Source organism: Crocuta crocuta, unplaced genomic scaffold, assembly GCF_008692635.1.
Source record: "Crocuta crocuta isolate KB4526 unplaced genomic scaffold, BGI_CrCroc_1.0 scaffold303, whole genome shotgun sequence".
Classification (NCBI taxonomy): Eukaryota; Metazoa; Chordata; class Mammalia; order Carnivora; family Hyaenidae; genus Crocuta; species Crocuta crocuta.
The window spans coordinates 643,570-666,369 of NW_027528276.1; the positions used below are offsets into that span (position 1 = coordinate 643,570).

General features: G+C 37.6%; 1 protein-coding gene across 3 annotated transcripts in view; it reads left to right on the forward strand.

The window, feature by feature from the left end:
* Window positions 1–22,800, forward strand: part of ZMYM4 (zinc finger MYM-type containing 4) — a 118,815-nt gene that overhangs the window by 16,323 nt on the left and 79,692 nt on the right. For all 3 annotated transcript variants that reach the window (XM_077753094.1, XM_077753095.1, XM_077753096.1), the window contains one exon: window positions 16,447–16,492. The gene's annotated coding sequence lies outside the window, so the exon portion shown is untranslated. Of the gene's footprint in view, window positions 1–16,446; window positions 16,493–22,800 lie in introns of those variants that run through there.

The window sequence follows — 22,800 nt, forward strand, 5'->3', positions numbered from 1 at the left end:
GTATCTCTTGGTCTCTCTTGTTGAGACCTTGGTTATTTTGTTTTCCTACTCGTAGTGATATTTGGGCCTCTCCACCATGTGTACTTTGGCTTGTTTCTTGAGGTAGCCCTGGAGAGGAAAACAGACTGGCAAACACACAGGGAGCAGGGGCCCACAAACGCACAAATGCGACTAACATGCAAACCGAGAGGGAAAGCGAAAAATTTAAGAGAAAAGACGGAGGAGGGAGGGCAAATAATAGAAAATAAAAAAATACATAGAAAGGTCAAAAGGAAGAAGAGAAAAGAAAAGGAAAAAAGAATACCAATGGACAAAGAACGGTTTATAGCATATAACCTGATTTCCCAGCTACAATTAAATAGCCGGGTGTGTGCAGTGCTGGTTGAAGAGCATAGAGACAGAGAGAGAAGACAGGGTGGGGTGAGGCAAAATTGGAAATGTAATGAACAGGCAGAAGGGATAAGAAGCTTTTTTCAAAGAGGTAAAGGGTAGAATATGGTTGGATCGGTGAGAGAAGGATGCTGGTATTATCCAGAGAAACTATATAGTCTTATCACTCCTGAGAGAAAGAGATGAAAATGTCGGTAGGTGTAGAATTTACATCTACAGAATGGACTAGTTGTGATTGTTTAAGCAAGCCGGTGACCAGAGTTAATCAGGTCAGTGTTCTGGGGAAAAAAAGGAAAAAAAAAGAAAAGAAAAAATAATAAATATAAAAATAAAAAAAAGAAAAAAAGGAGGAGGGCAGCTCTCAAGCAGGGATGGTCGTGGTGTGATCCAATGCGAGGGGCGGGAGTTCTGCCTTGTCGGTTGTGGGGAGGGGAGTGGCTGCGCTCCAGTCCCTTGAACCAAGTGCTCCACCTCACTTTTATGGGCATGTAAACCCCCAGGGCCAGGGCACAGCCAAAGTTTGTTGTGGTTTTCATCCCAGGATAGTCCAAGCCTCCAAATCCCAGTCCAAGCGCCCAGCTGAAATTGCCGCAGGCAATCCCCTTGCAACCCCTCAGGGCAATTCCAAGCCGCCTGCCTAGCTCTGCGGATGGAGCCAGAAGCCGCTGGGGAGCCTTGCCTGCCGGGCGCGCAGAGCCCGCTGGAGTGAGGAAAACCAGGTCCCTCTGTGTCTCTTCACCCAAAACACGAACTCGTGGGCAAATCTCCCAGTTTTTAGCTCTTTGCCTTCCCTCTAGAGTTCAGCCAGCCAGGAGCGCGGACACCCGGTGCCTGCGCGAAGCTCCTCCAGGGGTCCAAGCCCGCCAGGAGGGCAATGGCAGGCGCGCAGCTTCTCCCAGCCAGCCGGGAGCCAGCACAAAGAAGCAGTCCGTGAGCGCAGCCCCTCCGGGGCGAGTTGGAGCGTGGGGACCGGGTGCGCAGGTATTTTGTGCACAAGGTCCTTCTACACCCTGAGCGGAGGTTTTTTCCCCCAAGGGGAGGTTTTTGTTTCCGACTCTCTCTTTTTCCCCCTCTCACTCCCCGCAGAGGGGGATCGCCCCGTCCCTCCAGTCTCTGATCCAGGCCCGATTTTATCTTCCCCAGTTCGCACTCACGTTAGAAGGCTTTCTCAGTGGATTCTGCGTCCTTTTTCTCCCAATCTCTTGGGGTTCGTAAGGTTTCCTAAGGCTTCAGATCTTTTCCGTGTGAGACATGGGTGTGAGTGCAAGTACGGAGCTCCCTACTTCTCCGCCATCTTGCCCCTCCTCCCATCATTAATTTTAAATTGTAATAGGAATAGAACTCAGTCAGTTTGGCTAGCATTCATAATTATTGAAATTAGTTGCTCCATAAAAGAAATTTAAGTACAAAGAGAATGAAGAACTTTTCTTGCTAGTGAAGGTTGGTTTCTTTTCAGAATCAGCATGGATTAAGATGCTAGAGCAGGTAGGGATAATGCTGTGAACTGTGCATCCAGATTCCAAAGATTAATTGAGCAAGTAATTATGATCGTCAACGATTTAATGTGAGATTTGTTTTTGAATGCGATCCCGTCAGTAACTTCATGTGATGAAAGACATAGGATTGTGAAGTGGTCATAACGGGAACGGTATACATATGAAACTGTAGGAACTTAGTAAAGGTGAATTTATTAACAGAAATGAGGAAGGTTGTTGTGACAGAAAGGATCAAGTTGTCTCAAGAGGAAGTGACTCCAGCCAAATTTCACATGAAAGAAACTCTTAGAAATATTTGATAAGATTGATAGGGCAAAGGGTGTAAAAAAAGAGTGTAAAAATGTTGGAAGCTGAACCAAACTTTGAAAGGATTAAGACAGTTTGCCAAAACATAGAATATATGCTTATTCTGTATCATAAATTGTATGAGGAAAATGAGAAGGCAAGAATGGTCTACTCTTGGTAAATATTATTTGAAAGAAATAGAACACTGATTATCAAGGTTTCTTATGTTTTAAATTATAAAATAGTATAAGTCACACAGTATTTTTCATTTTCTAGTGCCATAATTCACAGTAAACAAGTCTTTTCTTAATTTTTATTTTTTTAACATTTATTTATTTCTGAGAAAGAGATAGAGTGTGAATGGGGGAGGGCATAGAGAGAAGGAGACACAGAATCAGAAGCAGTCTCCAAGCTCTGAACTGTAAGCACAGAGCCTGACGCGGGGCTTGAACCCACAGGCGGTGAGATCATGACCTGAACCAAAGTCATCAGACACCCAATTGACTGAGTCACCCAGGCGCCCCAGTAAACGAATCTTAAATGGTTTTTTCCAAAACAAACTTTTAAATAGTTTATTGTCAAGTTGGTTTTCATATAACACCCAGTGTTCATCCCCAGAAGTGCCCTCCTCCATGCCTATCACCTCCCTTCCCCTCCCCCCCATCCCTATCAGCCCTCAGTTTGTTCTCAGCATTCAAGAGTCTCTCATTGTTTGCCTCTCTCTCCCCCGCTATTTTTCCCCTTTTTCTCCCCCACGGTCCTCCGTTAAGTTCCTCCTAATCCTCCTATATGTGCAAACATATGGCACCTGTCCTCCTCTGCCTGACTTATTTCGCTCAGCATAACACCCTCAGGTTCCATCCATGTTGCTACACATGGCCAGGTTTCATTCTTTCTTGTCATGTAGTATTCCATCGTATAGATAAACCACATCTTCTTGATCCATTCATCAATTGATGGACACTTAGGCTCTTTCCATGTTTAGGCTATTGTTGAGCGTGTTTGTGAATCTTAAATGTTTTTATTTTTTTAAACTTTAATTTTATGTTTTTATTTATTTTTGAGAGAGAGATAGAGACAGCATGAGCAGGGGAGGGTCAGAGAGAGATGAAGACACAGAATCCGAAACAGGCTCCAGGCTCCAAGCCAGCTGTCATCACAGAGCCCGACGCGGGGCTCAAACCCACGAACCATGAGATCATGACCTGAGCCGAAGTCGGACACCTAACCGACTGAGCCACCCAGGCGCCCCAAATGTTTTTAAATGTTAATGACAAAAGGTTTTAACTTTATAGAACAATTATGATTTTTTTCCCCTTTGATTAAGAAGATCACTCAACTTGCAAGGTCTTTTTCATGGTTTTCTGCTACAGTTCAAAATGAGTACTGCCTGTATAAATAATAGGTTTTTTCCATAACAGATGTTATATTTTCTTACTTGATAAGATGATTATCAAGATCATTGGTATAAATAAATGTGAAAGTTTAAATACAGGATGTTCTTTGAAGTAGCAGTAGGAAGAGACAAGCATTACCATTTCAGGTTGAAGGAAGAGAATTGGACTTTATTTATTTATATTTCAAAAATCTTTTTGTTGTTTATTATTATTGAGACAGAGAGAAACACAGCATGAGTGGGGGAGGGGCAGAGAGAGAGGGAGATGCAGAATCGGGAACAGGCTCCTGGCTGTGAGCTGTCAGCACAGAGCCTGATGTGGGTCTTGAACCCATGAACTGTGAGATCATGACCTGATCTGAAGTTGGATGCTCAACCGACTGAGCCACCCAGGCGCCCCAAGGATTGGACTTTTAATTTGGAGTGGTCTGTGGCCATCATAAAAAATACTTGAAGCTTCTGTTTAATCTTTGAGATTCTTGTAATTTTAGAAGTAAACTCTTAGTATGCATAAGTTTTTATTATAATAAAGATAATTCTGTTACTCAGCAAACATTTATTGAGCTTCTGTTATATATTAAGCATTGTTGTAGGTGAAAGGCTTACAGCAGTATGGAACAGACAAAAATCTCTCTAAGCTATGATATACTTTAACCTGTTCCCTGCTTTGAGAAATGTGGAATATCTAATTCTTTAGAATCTGTATTTCATTTAGGTTGAAAGAAACTAGATTATTTTTAATTTTTGTATGATTCTAAAGGCTTTTGTATAAAAACAGCATTTATTTTTACTGAGTTGTTTGATATAGTCTCCAACATGGGATAACAACTCCAGGTTTGTATAACCCCTGTTATTTGTCTACAAAAAGAATGAGACACTTTACGGTATAGCTTCAGAATGGTGTATGGCATTTGCTTCCATACAGCATCCTCAAGTTTAGAGTAAATTTTTTATAGTTGCTATCAGAGACACATCTGCTGTGGTAGTGCTAGGAAAGAAAGTTGTAAATTCTTCCTTGTTCCGAAAGTGGGTGTATGTGTATTGTGTGAGATTATGGCATCATTAAAGAGTTGTAACTTTAGCTCAGTCATGAAAGCTGAATGGGTGTTTACTATTGAAATATGACTGGAAAAGCTGGAGCACTGTGTGTAATGGTCCAGAGAGGCATGAAAGTACCTAGAGCATTTGTTTTGGAGATAAAGATGCAGTGCGAACATGCAGGCAGGAAAAGGTGAAGCAATAGAGGAAGGTAGGGCCCGATATTGGAGAGTCGGAAGTTTGGACATTTTTCTGGTTGCCTTTTTCAGAGCTCTTTGTATATATATATGTATGTACCTGAGCTGAGATAAAGAGTTGGACACTTAACCGACTGAGACACCCTGGTGCCCTGGTCGAGAAGTTCTTAAGAAACAGAAGCCCGGGGCACATGGGTAGTTCAGTCATTTGAGTGTCTTGACTTCTGCCCAGGTCATGATCTCATGGTTTGTGAGTTTGAGCACCACATCTGGCTGGCTGCTGTCATTCCAGAGCCGACTTTGGATCCTCTGTTCCCCTCCACCTCCGCCTCTACCCTGCTTGCACTCTCTCAAAAATAAATAAACCTTTGGGGGCACCTGGTTGGCTCAGTCAGTTACGCATCCAACTATGGCTCAGGTAATAATATCATGGTTCATGAGTTTGAACCTCACTTTGGGCTCTGTGCAGACAGCTTTGCTCCTGGAGCCTGCTTTGGATTCTGTGTCTCCCTCTCTCTCTCCTCTTCCCCCTTTAGCACTCTGTCTCTCTCTTAAAAATAAACAAACATTTTAAAAATAAATAAATAGGGGCACCTGGGTGGCTCAGTCTGTTAAGCGTCCGACTTTGGCTTAGGTCATGATCTAGTGGTCCATGAGTTCGAGCCCTGCATCGGCCTCTGTGCTGACAGCTCAGAACCTGGAGCCTGCTTCAGATCCTGTGTCTCCCTCTCTCTCTGCCCCTCCCCTGCTTATTCTCTGTCTCTCAAAATTAATAAACGTTAAAGAAAAGTAAAATAAACCTTAAAAAAACAGAACCTAACCTATTGGTATTTGTATTTATTGGTGAAATGCTTTAGTGGACAATTGAGTAACATCTGTCAAAATTTATCATATTCACCTATGCCCTTAACCTCATCCCCCTTCTAGGAACTATTTACTCCCTCTCTCTCTCCCCCTTTCCCCCCTCACATATGTAATCCAGTTTATATGTATAAAGATGATAACTATGATATTACATTTGAAATAGAGGCTCAAAGCCACCTAAATGTCCATCACTGTAATACAATAAAAGTGACTAAAAAGAGTGAATTAAATCTCTGCTTAATGAGAAATTTCTTAGATATATTTAGGTTTAAAAAAAATTAGAGGGGGATTTCTATTTGTCCAACCATTTGTATTTTTGCTGATCTGAGAGAAAATGGTATCTCATTTAATTTTGAATTAAGGTGAGATTGAATGTTTTGTGCTTATTTCTGGTCTTCAGTCATTTTTTATTAGGATGCTACTCTTTAATGGATTCTAAGACTGCTTTATAAGTTGGATATTATTGTAATATATATTAATATATACTTTCCCCCCAGAGTATCCTTACGTTTTTCCAGTGTTTTTTTTTGTTTGTTTGTTTGTTTTTTTTAACATTTATTCATTTTTGAGAGACAGAACACCAGCAGGGGCACAGGAGGAGGAGCCTCCAGGCTCTGAGCTGTCAGATTGGAGCCTGATGCAGGGCTTGAACTCACGAACCTAGAAATCATGAACTCAGCTGAAGTCAAATGCTTAACTGATTGAGCCACCCAGGCCAGGCGTCTCTCCAGTTTCTATTTTTAATGTCATCAAGTTCACATAAGGATTTGTTTCTGTTTTTGGTTAAAAAGATTTTCCTGTCTTCTGTTGTTTTCATCTTTTCAGTTTGTTTATAATCTATTTGGAACTTATTTTGGTGTAAAGTGTGAGGTGATCCAAGATTTCTTCTCTGAAGTGATTACTGGTCATAGTCTAATTTTTTAAAAAGTTTTTTTAATGTTTGTTTATTTTTGAGAGAGAGAGAGAGAGAGAGAGCATGAGCAGGGGAGGGGCAGAGGCAGGGAGACACAATCCAAAGCAGGCTCCAGGCTCTGAGCTGTCAGCACAGAGCCTGACATGGGACTCAAACTCACAAACTGTGAGATCAGGACCTGAGCTAAAGTTGGACGCTTAACCAACTGAGCCACCCAGGTGCCCCGGTCATAGTCTAATTCTTAAGGACTTTGCGTTTTCTATTGTTTCATTAAGCTGTCTGTAATTGCCATGCCAGTACCACGTATTTTAGTTACTGTAGCTTTGATATGTGGCAGGGTACATTTTTCTTTGTTACTAATATAATTCACCATTTTCTTTGATATTCTTTTTGCCTTTATTTTCCCAGATATCCTTGGTGATTGTTTTGTTTAGTTACTTCTCATTCACCCCACCCTCTTTGTGAGGAAATTGTATTCTTCATAGTACTGATTTTTTTTCCTTTGGCAAAAATGGTATATCACCTGTTTATTCTCCAGAAAATTTTGGAAATTTTTAAATAATGACTTTATACATTTTTTAAGTTTATTCTCAGGATATTTAATATGTCATTGTTACTATAAATTAGATCTCTTTTTTCCGTTATATTTTAACTGATTATTGCTGTTTCTCAGGAATGCTATTGATTTATTCATGTTCAGTCTTGTAAAGAGTTACTCTGTTGACGTGTATTCTGATTCCTAAATCTTTTTCTGCTTTTTTTCTTTTTCTGCTATCTTGTACTTTTCAAGATGACAAGCGTATTAACTGTAAATAACTTTGTTTGCCTTTTAGTATTTTATACTTTTTTCTTATTGCATTGACTAGTACTACCAGAACAAAGTATAACAGTGGTAATATTACCAATATAATGGTAATTAAGTAGTAAATATTGATCTTGCCTGCCAACTTCAATTTTGAGTTGAGAACAATTCTGATAACATATTTGTGTTTTATGGAAAGATTGCTGTGATTGATTAGTGGCAGAAGATGTTTAAAAGGAAGAGAGCATTAAGAATGGAATATTAAATGTCTTTAACATTTATTAAATTTAGCTGATAATTTGAGAGGAATATTCTTTAGCACATTAAAGAATTACATTCTTTTTTATGTATTTGTTAAACTATGAAGTGGAAAAGTCCTCCTACAATAGGTGTGAAAGCTGCGGATGGTCAAATGGCAAGATTAGTTTTAAAAAAAACCCAACCTAGGGGCACCTGGATGGCTCAGTTGATTAAGCGGCCGACTCTGGCTCAGGTCATGATCTCGTGGTTCATGAGTTTGAGCCCTGCATTGGGCTCTGTGCTGACAGCTCAGGGCCTGGAGCCTGCTTCAGATTCTGTGTCTCCCTTTCTTCCTCTGCCCCTCCGCCACTCATTGTTTTCTGACTCTCAATACTGAATAAAAGTTTAAAAAATTTTAAATTAAAAAAACCTAAGAAATGTTATTTTGGGGTGTATTTATTAAAAAACTATCTTCTTGTATTAAAGTGCATGGAAACATACAAACCTCTGATGCTAGCAGCAGTTAGAATCATTTCCCACAGTGGTGCTGTAATGTTGGTGTTATCCTTCAAAAGGGTTCTGTGGTCAAGTACATTTGAAAATGAGGGGTGAAACAAAGCAATACAAATTTCTTTAGTTAGAAATTAAGGGGCACCTGGGTGGCTCAGTTGGTTAAGCATTTGACTCTTGATTCTTAACTCACGTCATGATTTCACGGTTTGTGAGATGGAACCCCCGCATTGCGCTGTGTGCTGTGTGCTTCAATGCTGTACCTGCTTGGGATTCTCTCTCCCTCTCTCTCTGCCCCTCCCTTGCATGTACGTGCTCTCTCTCTCTAAATAAATAAACTTAAAAAAGAAATTAATACATTAACAAGAATTGTTACACTGAGAAAAGAGATTTGTATTTTTTTATATTTGGTCACAGAAATCTTTTTATCTTAGTCCATCTTTTAGGTTTTGCATAACAGATATTGAGAAAAGCAAAATTATGGCATTCAGTTTTAAAAAGATAGAGCTAATACATTACAATAACTCAATACAATATGGTAGGGTCTGTTGATATCCCAGGATGAAAAAAGATTTTTCTAGAAAGTGGTACCGACGTATATCGAAGTTAACTGTGCCACAAGCCACACTGTAAGTGAAATTAAATCTAAGTGCTACAGGGAAGGAGTCATGAAATCTAAATGGATTATCAGAAGAGTCTTCCCTGAAGAGCTGCACTTTGAAGAAGCAGTGGGATTTCATCAGGTAGACGTCATTCCCAGTAGAGAGAAAACTATAGGAGAATGGTATGATTAGAGCTTTGGGTAGGAGTGAGAAATGACTTTTTACTCTATAGCCAGAGGAATTGTTTCCTGCCATCTCCTTGGGTGGTTTTTCTTAGTCAGTAGCTAAACATGACTAATATTTAGGGTGACCAAACTGAGAAACTGAGACAGTTTTGAGAGCAAAGGGGAGCACATTAACAATTACATGGATATGATAGACAGAGAGGTGCTTTCAGCTAATTGGAATATGTGGTCACTCTGTCTGTGAAGAATGTCCTGCGGTGTTTAGCTTATGATTTGTCATTAGCTTTATCTTACAGTCTGGCCTGCTTTACTCACAGAATTCTAATTGGCCTACCCTTTCTATTTCTTGAATTCTCTCTGCTTGCTCCTGCTAAGAACCTTTAACATTTGTTGTTCTTTTCTTGAATCTTCTCTTCCACTTTTCACCTGTTTCAGAGTTTATTTTTGTTTTTTAGTAGTCTCTACACCCAACACAGGGCTTGGACTCACATCTCCAAGATCAAGAGTCAAATGCTCTTTCAGCTAAGCCATTTGGGCACCCCCCTTTTCACCTGTTTTGATTCTTAGTCATACTTCAGATCTTAAATTCAGGAACAGTTCCTTTGCTTTTCATAACTTCTTATATAGGATAGCTCATCATGATAGAGATTTATCTAACAAACTAAGATATTTTAGAAATATAAATGAAGGGGCGCCTGGGTGGCTTAGTCGGTTAAGCGTCCGACTTTCGCTTAGGTCATGATCTCACGGTTCGTGGGTTCGAGCCCCGCGTCGAGTTCTGTGCTGACTGCCGGCTCAGAGCCTGGAGCCTATTTCAGAGTCTGTATCTCCCTCTCTCTCTGACCCTCCCCTGCTCACGCTGTCTCTCTCTCTCTCTCTCCTAGAAATAAATAAAACATTTAAAAAAAAAAACAAAAAAAAAGAAATATAAATGAAGGTTCTTACTATTGATCAATCGAAGGAAATGAGGGAAAACCCCTAATTTTGAGAGTTCTCATTTGACTTTTAGGGTGTTGGGGCTACCACTAAAATGAAGAAGGGACCAGTCGTGAAAAGAATAGGTTTTAGAGAGGAAGAAAATAAAGCATATTTGACAGTTTTCAGTCTCTACTTAATTATTGAAAAACCCTGCTTCAGTTCCAAACAGTTTTAGAGCTCTTCATCTGTTACTTAAATGTCACTGAATAAGTTTATTATGTAAACTCTCAAATTATTAAAATGATATAAACTCTCAAATATTAAATCAGTTGGAGAATAATGTTTATGGTATTAGTCCTTCTGTCATCATGTATTAGGTATGTTATTAGTTATGGTATTAGTTATGTTCATCCTATCAGTTTTGTGATCATGTATGTATGAAAGATAGAAAATTGGACATTAACTTTTTAAAAATTAAATTTATTGGTCCAAGTGTTGTGATTTTTTTTCTCTTTTCTTTTCTTGCAGGTAGGTGTGGGTGGTTAGAGGACATGAGTATTTTGTTTTATAAGTAAAAATGAACTTTATCCCCAGTGCTTAAACTTTGGAATACAGGGGGCTGAGAGGTTTCCTTTTAAGCAGTGGATACATTATTACAAATACATTTGCTCAGAGGTTTCCTTGTAAGCAGTGGATACGTTATTACAAATGAAATGTTGTAGTGAACCATAATTTTTAAACCAAGGGATGATATCTTTTAGTAATGTGATAATAATAGCTTGCATTTATTGTGTATTTACGGTTTGCTAAGCACCAGGCTATGTGCGTTTCTTTCAATCATCCTAACAAGCCTGGGAAGTAGGTATCACTGTATATTTTATGGATGAAGAAGTCTAAGGCTAAAAGTTGCATAGCTGTTAAGTGCCCAGAGTTTGCTTCAAACTCAAACAGTATGAGACTGAAGCCCATGCTCTTAACTAATGTGTTGTGATACCTCTTAAAGTCACAACATTTATTTTATAAGTTTTTGTATGTAACAGTTACATACTAAATTTTTATTTTTATTTTTTTAAAATATTTTTATTTATTTCTAGGAGAGAGAGAGAGAGACAGCGTGAGNATAAAAATTTTTATTTTTTAAATTTCGTAAAAAATTATATCTGAGAGAGAGAGGCAGTATGAGCAGGGGAAGGTCAGAGAGAGAGGGAGATACAGAATCCGAAGCAGGCTCCAGGCTCTGAGCTAGCTGTCAGCACAGNGATTGTGAGATTGTGACCTGAGCCAAATTTGGATGCTTAACAGACTTAGCCACCCAGGTTCCCCTGATAGTTACATGTTTTGAAGTCAATGGGCAGAACCCATGAGACCATTTTAACAACTAAAAATGAATTGGTATTTTTTTGTCAGTATCTACNCATGAACTGAGCCGAAGTCGGACGCTTAACCGACTAAGCCACCTAGGTGCCCCATTAATTTATTTTTTTAATTTTAATTTTTGGTTTTATAGTATTGAGAAAATCCTTGCATTTACATAATAGTTATTATTACAGACTCTTAAAAATAAAATTAAAATTAAAAATAAAATTCAGTTAAATCTTTCATGAAACCCAAGGGCTGACTAGTAAGTCATTCATTTCAAAGCAAAATTTGTGAATGCTTAGATCTAATTTCTTATTTATAAGTGTACAGATTGGACAAGAAGCATTCAAACGTGTTTAGTAAAACCATTATATTATCACAAAACTAAGTGTTTTGTATAAAATTTTTTAATCTAGTTGGTGAGATTATAGGCCAGATAGGTGTTTTGGAGTCCTGCCTGTAATTTAATTGAAAGCATTGTTGATTTTACCTGCTCGCACATTGTTGAGTAGTCACACAATTCAATGGTTTTTAATACTTTCATAGTTGTGCAGCCACAATCAAGTTTAGAACATTTTCATCACCTGGAAAGGAAGCCCTGTACCCAGATCTACTACAAAGCTTTAATAAAACAGTATGATACTGGCACAAAAATAGACACATAGGTCAGTGAAATAGAATAGAGAGTCCAGAAACAAGCCCACACTTGGTCAGTTAATCTGTGACAAAGGAGGCAAGAATATACAGTGGGGGAAAAAAATCTCTTCAATAAGTGGTGCTGGGAACATTGGACAGCTACATGCAAAAAAATGAAACTGTACCACTTTCTTTCATCATACACAAAAATAAACTCAAAATGAATTAAGGATCTAAATGTGAGACCTGAAACCATAAAACTCCCAGAAGAAAATAAAAGCAGTAATCTCTTTGATGTAGGCCTTAGCAACATTTTACTAAGATGTGTCTCTTCAGACAAGGGAAACAAAAAACACACCAAAATGAAAAGCTTTTTGCACAATGAAGGAAACCAACAAAATTAAAAGACACTAGTGAATGGGAGAAATAATTTATAAATGATATACCTGACAAGGAGTTAATACCTCTGATATATAGTGAACTTACACAACAGTATGAAAACAAATAATTCTGTTAAAAATGGATAGAGGACCTGAACAGACAGTTTTTCAAAGACATACAAATAGCCAACCAGACCCATGAAAGGATGCACAGTATTACTAATCACTAGGGAAATACAAATCAAAATCACAGTGAGATATCACCTCACACCTGTCAGAATGATTAAAAAACACAAGAAACAAGCATTGGTGAGGTGGTAGAGGAAAAGGAGCCCTTGTGCAGTGTTGGTGAGGATGTAAATTGGTGCAGCCACTGTGAAAAACAATATAGAGGTTCCTCAAGAGAATGACAAATAGAAGTACCATGTGATCTAGTAATTCTACAACTAGGTGTTCACCCAAAGCAAATGGAAACACTACTTTGAGAAGATATATGTACCTTATGTCTATTGCAGCATTATTTACAGTAGCCAAGAAATGGAAGCAACCTTAGTGTCCATTGATAGATGAATGAATAAAGATGTGGTTTATATACACAATGGAATATTACTCAACTATCGAAAAGAATGAGATCTTAACATTTGTGACAACATTGATGGGCCTAGAGAGTATTATGCTAAGTGAAATATGTCTGAGAAAGACAAATACCATATGATTTCACTTACATGTGGAATCTTTTTTCTTTTTTTTTAAAGTTTATATATTTTGACAGAAAGTATGTAAGTTGGGGAGGGGTAGAGAGAGAATGCCTAGTGACTGATAGTGCCCAGCTCGATGCAGGGCTACATCTCACAGACCATGAGGTCATGACCTCAACTGAAATCCAGAGTCTGACACTTAACCTGAGCCACCCAGGCACCCCACTTATATGTGGAATCTGATAAATGAACAAACAAAGAGGAGAAACAGACCCATAAACACAGAGAACAAACTGGTGGTTGTTAGAGGGGATGGATTTGGGGGAAAAGCAGTAAAGGGGAGTGGAAGGCTTCCAGTTGTGGAATGAATAAGTCATGGAGATGAAAGGTACAGCAAGTGGAATATAGTCAATGGTATTTTAATAGTATATGATTGACTGCAGTAGCTACACTTATTGTGAACATAGCATAATGTGTAACATAAAAAGTTGTTGAAACACTATGTTGTATACCTGAAGCTAATATAACATTGTGTCAGCTATCGTTCATTAAAAAAAAAAAAAAAATCAATCCTTTACTCATTATAGTGTTCTCAGATCTTTTTCCTCAGGATTAGGGGGACACTAATCCATTTTGTCCCTATGGTTTTGAAATGTGTACCCATTGTCAACAAAGAACTTGCTGAAAGATACTGTATCTATTGTAAACAAACCTGTAAATTGTTTGACATCAGTGGCAATATATTTAGTCTTTGTTTTTGTTTTCTGTTTGAGAGGGAGGAAGAGAGGAGGAAGTAAGAAAACAAAGGTTTTGTTCTGTGCCATAGAGAAACTCATTGAATCCTAGAATTTTTGCCTCACAAAAAGAGTGTCTTGTGATTTCTTCCCATCTTTTTCATTTCTTCTGAGTCATAATCAATTGCTCCTGTTTCTTGTGTCAGTATAATTTTAATGTATTTAATTTCCATTTTGTTAAATATTTTTCATAATAAAATTTGAGTGGCCTAAATGCCAAGGATTTTTTTTCCTTTTAGAATTGAAAATCATTGATCTTCTGTGTTCAGCTTGCAGAGAAGTGTAATATCAGCTTGATTCTTGTTTCTTATAGAACAAAGTCTTGTCTTAGTTTGGAGACTACATTATAATATTGTATTATCCCTTCCTGGGTTTTATAAGCAGCTCACAAAGTGAAATGGTACATAATCCAAATTACATTAGAAAATCCCTTTAAGTCACCCATAAAGTATAGATATGCCACCCTTGGTAACATCACTACTGTATTTTTATCTTATATCATTGAGTAAGATTATAGTTTCTTTGGTTGTGCTTGCAGTGTCCAGGGTGGTATTGTACAAAATGTACATTATCTTTAAACACTGGATTCCTGTCAGTGCAGACAAATAGTGTTTCATTCCTTGGCTTGCCAAGTCACATATGCCCATTTCTCTTTTATTCTGGAGCATAACTTGTTGGGTGGTTGGTAGGTGGAGTGGCCTTTACTATTTTGCTTTTCTTTTTCATCTTTATATGGCTGAGGTCAGTATGTTTAATGTGTTTATGAATCAAGTAGGCTATAATTCTTTGTATTCCTCCTTTGTTCTTGTTTGGAATTCTGAAAATTCACCAGGATGTATCTTTTTTCCATCTCCTCTTGGAGATGGTGGGCCCTTTCAGTCTCAGATATTTGTTGAGGAAAATTTTCTTCTGTCATTTCACCTTTCCATTGTTCTCTCCTTTGGAGATGCCTTTGAGATTGCTCTTAGATCTGCTGATTGAGTCTTAACATGGCATCATAAAATATCTTTTCTAGCTCTTTTTGACTTTGTTTTATTTTTATTTTTTGTTTTTCCAACTGAGAACTTTATCACTAGCCTTTCCAATAAAATTTTAATTTTTGCAGTAATTTTCCTGTTTCTGAATATTCTCTCGTCTCCTTTTCTTGGTGGTTTTTAGTTATTTTTTCTGCATCTCTAGCCTCTCAGATATCTCAGATACCACTTAAAATACTTTTTGAAGTTTCCTTTCTGTAAATTAATTGTTTCTTTCTGGAGTGGTGGCTCTGTTTATTCACTTGAACCTTCTCCTTCACACAGTTTATTTCAGAAACCTGGGGTCATTGGTTGTCTCTTCACATTTATACATATCAGATACTATCTTTTAGTTAGTTATTTTTGAGAGAGAGAGAGAGGGCACAAGTGAGTGAAGAGAAGAGAGAGAGAAAGAGAGAATCCCAGGAGGGGTGGGGGTAGGGTGGGGAAGAGAGAGAGAGAGAGAGAGAGAGAGAGAGAAGTGGGACTTGAACTCACGAAATGTGAGATCATAACCGGAGCCAAAATCAGATGCTCAATGACTTAGCCACCCAGGTGTCCTCAGATTCTGTTAATTGCTATAGCCAGCTGTTGTGCTTCCTCTGTAGTCACACAGGTATCTAGGTGGTTGTTTTTTCCTTAAAAGTTTGTCCCTTGAATGGGGAGACACACTCTGGGTTTTAGTGGGCAAGGTTTATCAAGAAGCAGCCTTCCTTGTGTTCTTGCCTTATTGATGAGTAGTAGGCAGGAAAGCAAGAGGCTGGAATGTTCACACTTGCCAAAATGAGGAGGCCTAAAGATACTAAGGGTGGAGCATGTGAGTGTCCGGGTGGAGTTGCTTTTGCTGTACTCCACTCCCCCACTCCCTCATTTCTATTTCTATTTTTATTTATTTATTTATTTATTTTTACTTAAAAAAAAAAAAAAAAAAGTTTTATTTTCTAGAGAGAGAGAGCAGGGGGAGGGCCAAGAGGGAGACAATCCGAAGCAGGCGCCCCTGTCAGTGCAGAGCCTGATGAGGGGCTTGAACTCATGAACTATGAGATCGTGACCTGAGTCTAAACCAAGGGTCAGGTGTTTAACCAGCTGAGCCTGAGCCACTCAGGCACCCCTATTTATTTTTTTTTTTTATTAATTTTTAAAAGTAATCTCTATACCCAACATAGGGTTCAAACTCATGACCTGGAGATTGCATGCTCTGCTAACGGAGCTAATCACCATTCCCCCTACCCCTCTGTTTTAAAGATCCAAAGTTACCTCAGACTTGGCTCTGCTTCTGTCCTAGGGGCTAACATACTGAAATAGGAACCATTCCTATAACATGGCTAACTTTCATTTGAAGAACAGCTAAAAACCTTTTTGATGCTGATTGTTCTGTTTAATTTTGATTAGAAGTTTTATAGTTATCAGTGTTAGTAAGTTCTCCCTAAGTGTTGGCTGTTCTTTATTAATATATCATAAATACATACAACTATATTTTGTGCTGTAAAGTGATTTAAAAATTAGTTTTTTTATATTAGGGCATGTATTTGTCTCTTTGTTTTTGGTTAGTGGGTTTTCACGCGATTCATTCTAAATTTTATTCTGTTTGGCAGTATTTTGTGTATGTTGTGATTTTGTTTACTTTGGGTTAAAAATTACAGCTTTTGAGAGAGTGAGGAGGGGTACAAGAAAGCATGATAGAATGTGATAGTAATGTTACTCTTCTCTTTCCTTTTTTGCTTTTTCAGTTTGAGCAGAAAACTGGTGCAGTTTTTGATGAAATTGTAGAGAACTGTAAGTACCACTTTAGAAAAAAACCAGTCATATCTTTAGCTAGGTAATAATTGAGTCTAGATAGAGCATTTATCAGTGTTTAATATTGAGTAGTGTTTAGTTAGAGCTGATTAATGCAGTGGTCCAATTAAGTTTAGAAATCACCATTCTGTTAGTATTTTCAGTAAGTTCATCTTAATTGTAGGAGTTTTTCCTCCTTTTTTTAGTAAATATTTTATTCTCACAGATATTAATGTTGAAATACAGGCTAACTTTGTGTATGTATTAACCATATAGAAGTTTATACTTAACCATTCAGTAAACATTTCTACTTTGTTTATAGGGTCTCTTAATTTTCTGTTTATATTCTATGTTAAATGATTCTCTTAAATTTTTTTTCTTATGATTATAAAAGTAATACATTCAAGTTTACAATACAAAAATGACAGAAAATAAAAGCCTTTGTCTTTATTATTCTCTAAAGATAACCACTTTAAACATTTTAATATATATCTTTCCAGACTTTTTTCTATGGATGTATATAGATCTATGTATGACAGGTAGGGATTTATATATATTTGTAGGGATCATGTGGATACTGTTCTTGCTTTTTTCATTCAACTCCCTAAGTCTGTCTCTATGTCAATGGATTTTGACCTATTGCATCCTTTCTGATGGCTACTCGGTATTTTTTTGTATGGCTGTATTATAATTTAACCAACTTCTTTTATATATGTGTGTATTCTTTGCAGTTTTTCGGTATTACAAACAATATTGGGTATGTATTCCTACACACATTTTTGTCTACTTCTATTGAAATAGACAAAAGGAGTGTATCCTTTGCTGTAGAATAAATTCTAAGAATAGAACTGCAGAATCATCAAAGGATGTTTGTGTGCTTGTTTATGAAGGATAAATTTTGTCATCTAGAGCTACTAAGTCAAGGAAAATATGCATTTCTTTCTTTTTTTAAAGTCCCATTAGTAGGATCTGTGAGTACCTTCTTTGGAATTCGTTTGTTAATATTTTTTGGGAGACAACAGGTTTTTTTTAGAGTACATATTGAGAGGTAACTGGCTCTCTTGATCTTTGGTGGTCTTGGAATAATCTGGAAGTTCATTCATGTCTAGTCTGGGCTTATGAGAGCACAAAGACTGGAACTACTAACTTGAGCCCCTATACATGTTCTCCCTGTAGCCTTGCCTTCCTAATAGCATGGTGTCCTCCAGGTTGACTTCTGTCATGGTGGCTCAGACTCCCAGCAAAAGAGTTTTTTAGTGAATAAAGCAGATCTGCATCATTTCTGAGTTTCCTTCAGAAGTCACAGTGTCCCTGCTACATCCTACTACATCCTTTTGGCTATGAAGGAGTCACAAGGCTGCTCAGATTCGGGAGAAGAGGCTATTCAGACCTCACTTTTTTAAATGCTTATTTTTGAAGGAGAGAGAGAGATACAGAGCATGAGCTGCGGAGGGGCAGAGAGAGAGGAAGACATAGAATCAGAAGCAGGCTCTGGGCTCTGAGCTGTCACCATAGAGCCTGACTTGGGGATTGAACTCATGAGCTGTGAGATCATGACCTGAGCCAGAGTTGGACGCTTAACAGACTGAGCCCCCCAGGTGCCCCTTATATATTAGTTTTATATGTTTGCATAGATTACAAAGAGTGGGCACTGTTTGGTAAAGGGTGTGTGTAATTTTAATAGATATTGCTGAGCTGCTTTACAGGACTTGAATGTCTTACATTTCCATCAGAAATGTATAAGAACACCTCTTCACCCTATTAATGTCCATTATAGCTCTTCTTCATGTTTGGCAATCTGATGGATGTGAAATAGCACAGTGTTAACTTTATTCTGCATTTTCTTCACTCCTATTGAATTTGAATTAAGCAGTTTTTAATAATTTCAACAGTGGGACTGGTTCCTCTGTATTGTCAAATTAAAAATAGTTGTTATTTAATAGATGAATACCCTTTGCCCACTTCTTTTTTTTAAAATATTTTTTAAATGTTTGTTTATTTTTGAGAGCGAGAGAGAGCATGAGCAGGGGAGGGGCAGAGAGAGAGGGAGACACAGAATCTGAAGCAGGCTCCAGGCCCTGAGCTGTCAGCACAGAGCCTGATGCGGGGCTCGAACCCACGAACCATGAGATATGACCTTAGCCAAAGTCAGATGCTTAACAGTTGAGCCACCCAGGCGCCCCTCCCTGTGCCCACTTCTTAAAGTATTTTTTTCATGACAAGTTATAGGTTTTTTAAAAAAAGTATCGTAATCATAGTTGTTAAAGGGAGTCACAGCAGTCATGGTAAAGGATAAATCTGAAAGAAAATTCAGGTGTACTTTTAAAAAGATAGACATTCAGTCAGCAAATTTAGCTTTTAGAAAAGATAGGTTAAACTTCTTTCAATAGTGAAGTAGGGAGGTTTGATTTCCTTTGTTTTGTTTCTTTTGCTTGTGTCATCTTTTCCTAAACAAATATTTTTTATAATATAAAAATATTTGATCTTTTTTAACATCTTCTTTTTCAGTCTTGGATTAAAAAAGTTTTCCTTACCTTTTTACCGTTTGAATGTATGTTATCCTGGAGTTTATNAATCCACGAACCGTGAGATCAGGACCTGAGCTGAAGTCAGCATGCTTAACCAACTGAGCCACTGAGGTGCTCCAAGAAAAATATTTTTTAAAAGTCTTAAATAAACACAAAAATATTTATAACGTGAGATACATTAAAAATAAAACCCCCTGGTTTTACCACCCAGCTGTAGAAAAATGTACATGATCATGCCTTTCATGCCAATCCTCTGTCCCGTTCTCTTCTTCTGTCTACATAGCCATTATCCTCAGTTTTGCTTAATTCCTTGCATTTCTTTATAGTTTTTACCACATTTACATTATTAATCAGGAGATTGTTTAGTTTTGCTTATTAATAGGTTTGTATTGTTTTTGAATTAGACTGTGTATGTTACCACTTATTTTTTTTAAACATATATTCCTGAGATTTGACTGTACTGTTGCATGTAGCTCTCATTCATTCATCACTGTATTTATTCATTAACTACATTACAATTTATTTTTAAAAATTGTAGTAAAAAATAATGTTAAATTTACCACCTTAATTATTTTTAAGTGTATAATTCAGTATTTTAAGTACATTCACATTGTTGTGTAACAGATCTTTAGAACTTTTTAACTTGTAAAACTGAAATTTTTATACCTATTGAACCAAAATTCCGTTTTCTCCTGAAGGTTTATCTGTGTTATAACATGCCAGAATGTCCTTCCTTTTTAAGGCTGAATAATATTCCATTGTATGGGTAGACCACTTTGTTTATCCATTCTTCTGTTGATGGGCATTTGGGATGCTTCCATTTTTGGCTAGTGTTAATGCTGCAGTGAGCATGCTATGCAAATATCTCTTCAAAGTCCCGTTTTCATTTTTCTTGGATATATACCGAGAAATGAGGATTGCTGGTTTATATTAATGCTGTTTTCAATTTTTTGAGGAACTGCCATACTATTTTCAGTTGTGATTTGTACCATTTTAAATTTGCACCAGCATTGCACAGGGTTCCAATTTCTTTACATCTTTGCCAACACTTCTACTTTTCTCTGTTTTTGATAGTAGCCTTCCTAGAGGGTGTGAGGTGATATATCATTGTAGTTTTGGTTTTCATTTCTCTAATGATTAGTGATGTTGAGCATCATTTCATAGGCTTGTTGACAATTTGTATATTTTTGGAGAAATGTGTGTTAAAGTCCTTTGCCTGTTTTTGATTTGGGTTATTTGGTTTTTTTGGTTGGTGTTGATTTCTAGGAGTTCTTTATATATTCTGGATATTAACTCCTAATCAGATATATGATTTCAAATGTTTTCCCCATTGTGTATGTACATTGCCTTTTCACTCTGTTGATGGTTCCTTTGATGCACAAAAGTTTTAAAAATTTAATGTCCAATTTGTTTATTTTTGCTTTTGTTGCCTGTGGTTTTGTTGTCATATCCAAGAAATTATTGCCAAATTCAATGACATGAAGCTGTGGTGTGTGTGTGTGTGTGTGTGTGTGTGTGTGTGTGTTCAGGAGTTTTATAGTTTCAGGTCTTCTGCTTAAAATATATCACAACTTTAAAATCATTCTAATGTCTATATACTTCTTGATTCTAGTTATTCTGTTATGTCTTTAATCTATGAACATCATTTTATATATTTCAGGATATAAACAGGAAAGTACCATGTGTGGAATTCAGTGTAAGATGTATTTATTATGGTGGGTCTCTGTCAAAAATTAGTTTATTATTTAAAAAAAATATTTAGGGAGAAAACATAACTCATGGAGGGACAGAGAGATGAGGAGAGAATGAGCCTGAGTAGGCTCCATACTGTTAGCACAGAGCCTGACGTGGGGCTTGATCTCATGAAATGTAAAATCATGACCTGAGCTGAAATCAAGATTCAGACCTTTAACTGACTGAGCCACCCAGGTTCCACTGTCAAAAAGAAATTTAAAATCTTTTTTTTTTTTTTTTTTTAATTTTTTTTTTGGGAGAGCACAAGTGGTAGAGGGACAGAGAGAAAGGAACAGAGGATCTGAAGCAGGCTCTGCACCAACAGGCTGACAGTAATAAGCTTGATGTGGGATTTGACTTACAAACTGAAATTGTGACCTGAGCCAAAGGTGGATGCTCAACTGAATGAGCAACCCAAGTGCCCCTAAAATCTATTTCTTAAGTCAGGGATTGGCATACTGTTTCCCTGACAGGCCAGACAAAACATTTTAGGCTTTATAGGTCATATTGTTGTTGTTTTCTTCAAATTTATTTAAAGTCAATATTTTTTATTTGTTTTATTTTATTTTCTTTATTTTGGGGGGAGGGGCAAAAAGATAGGGAGACAGATAATCTCAGGCAGGCTCTGTGCTAATAGCAGTGTGGGGCTTGAACTCACGAACCATGAGATTGTGACCTGAGCCAAAATCAAGAGTTGGATGCTTAACCAACTGAGCCACCTAGGCACCCCAATAAATTTTTGTGTAAGGAATTTTACATGTGATTCCTTCACTGTAGTTATACAAAGTCAGAATCATAATCTTCAAAATAGCCCTTTAAAATAAATGTTTATTTACGTTTGAGAAAGAGAGCACCAGTGGGGGAGGGGCAGAGAGAGAAAGAGAGGGACAGAGGATTCGAAGTGGGTCCGGAATGACAGCAACGAAAACCAGTGTGGGTGTTCAAACTCACAAACCATGAGATCATGACCTGAGCCAAAGTTGGACACTCAACCGCCTGAGGCTTCCAGGCACCCCTCAAAATAGGCCTCTTCAAAAGAACTTTTGTTCAGTGCACAATTGTCACTTCCAGTCCAGTTCTTTCAATTGGGCTTCTTTGATCTCCACTTGAATATGAGCATACTTCAAAAATTCCCTACCTGTGTTTGTTGGGATCCAACAAATTGTAGGGCTCTAGAAATCAAATTGTAGAAAGTATTTTGATTGTTATTTTGGAAAATGAACTAAAATTGTTATTCCTTAATTGTTTACTGTGTTGAAAAGTCTGTTACTTCCACTTTTCTCTATGAGCCTAGTAGAAATATTACAGGTCTTCTTGTCAACACCAGTAGATTTGGTGTGATGGAAGCATAACCTGTGTCTTAATGTAGTCACAGGTCATACTGTTTATATTGCAACAACTCAACTTTGCATTTGTAGCATGTATGTAAAGGAATTAATGTGTTTGCAGTAAAACCTGAATCTTGAATTCAACATAATTTTCTATGTATCAAGAAATGCATTTCTTTTTTTTTATTTAAAAATTTTTTTAATGTTTTATTTATTTCTAGGAGAGAGAGAGAGAGAGAGAGACAGCGTGAGCAGGGGAGGGTCAGAGAGAGAGGGAGTCACAGACCGAAACAGGCTCCAGGCTCTGAGCTGGCAGTCAGCACAGAGCCCGACGCGGGGCTCGAACCCATGAACCGCGAGATCATGACCTAAGCGAAAGTCGGACGCTTAACCGACTAAGCCACCCAGGCGCCCCGAAATGCATTTCTTTTGATGGATTTTTCCAACCATTTAAAGATGTGAAAACTATTCTTAGCTCATGGGTTGTACAGACTCTCCTTGCCACACTGCCCCCACAAAAACCAAGTAGCTTTTTTTTGCATGCAGGCATAATTTAACTGCTCTTATAAGGTGTATATGGGAAGGTTATTGCTCAGACCTAGGCTGTGTACATTCTCAACTTTACTGGAAATCCAAAACTTATTTTCCTAAGTTTTATCTATTTACACTTACACATTGTGGTTAGAATTTTGGTCACTATCTAGAGTCACTAACTACA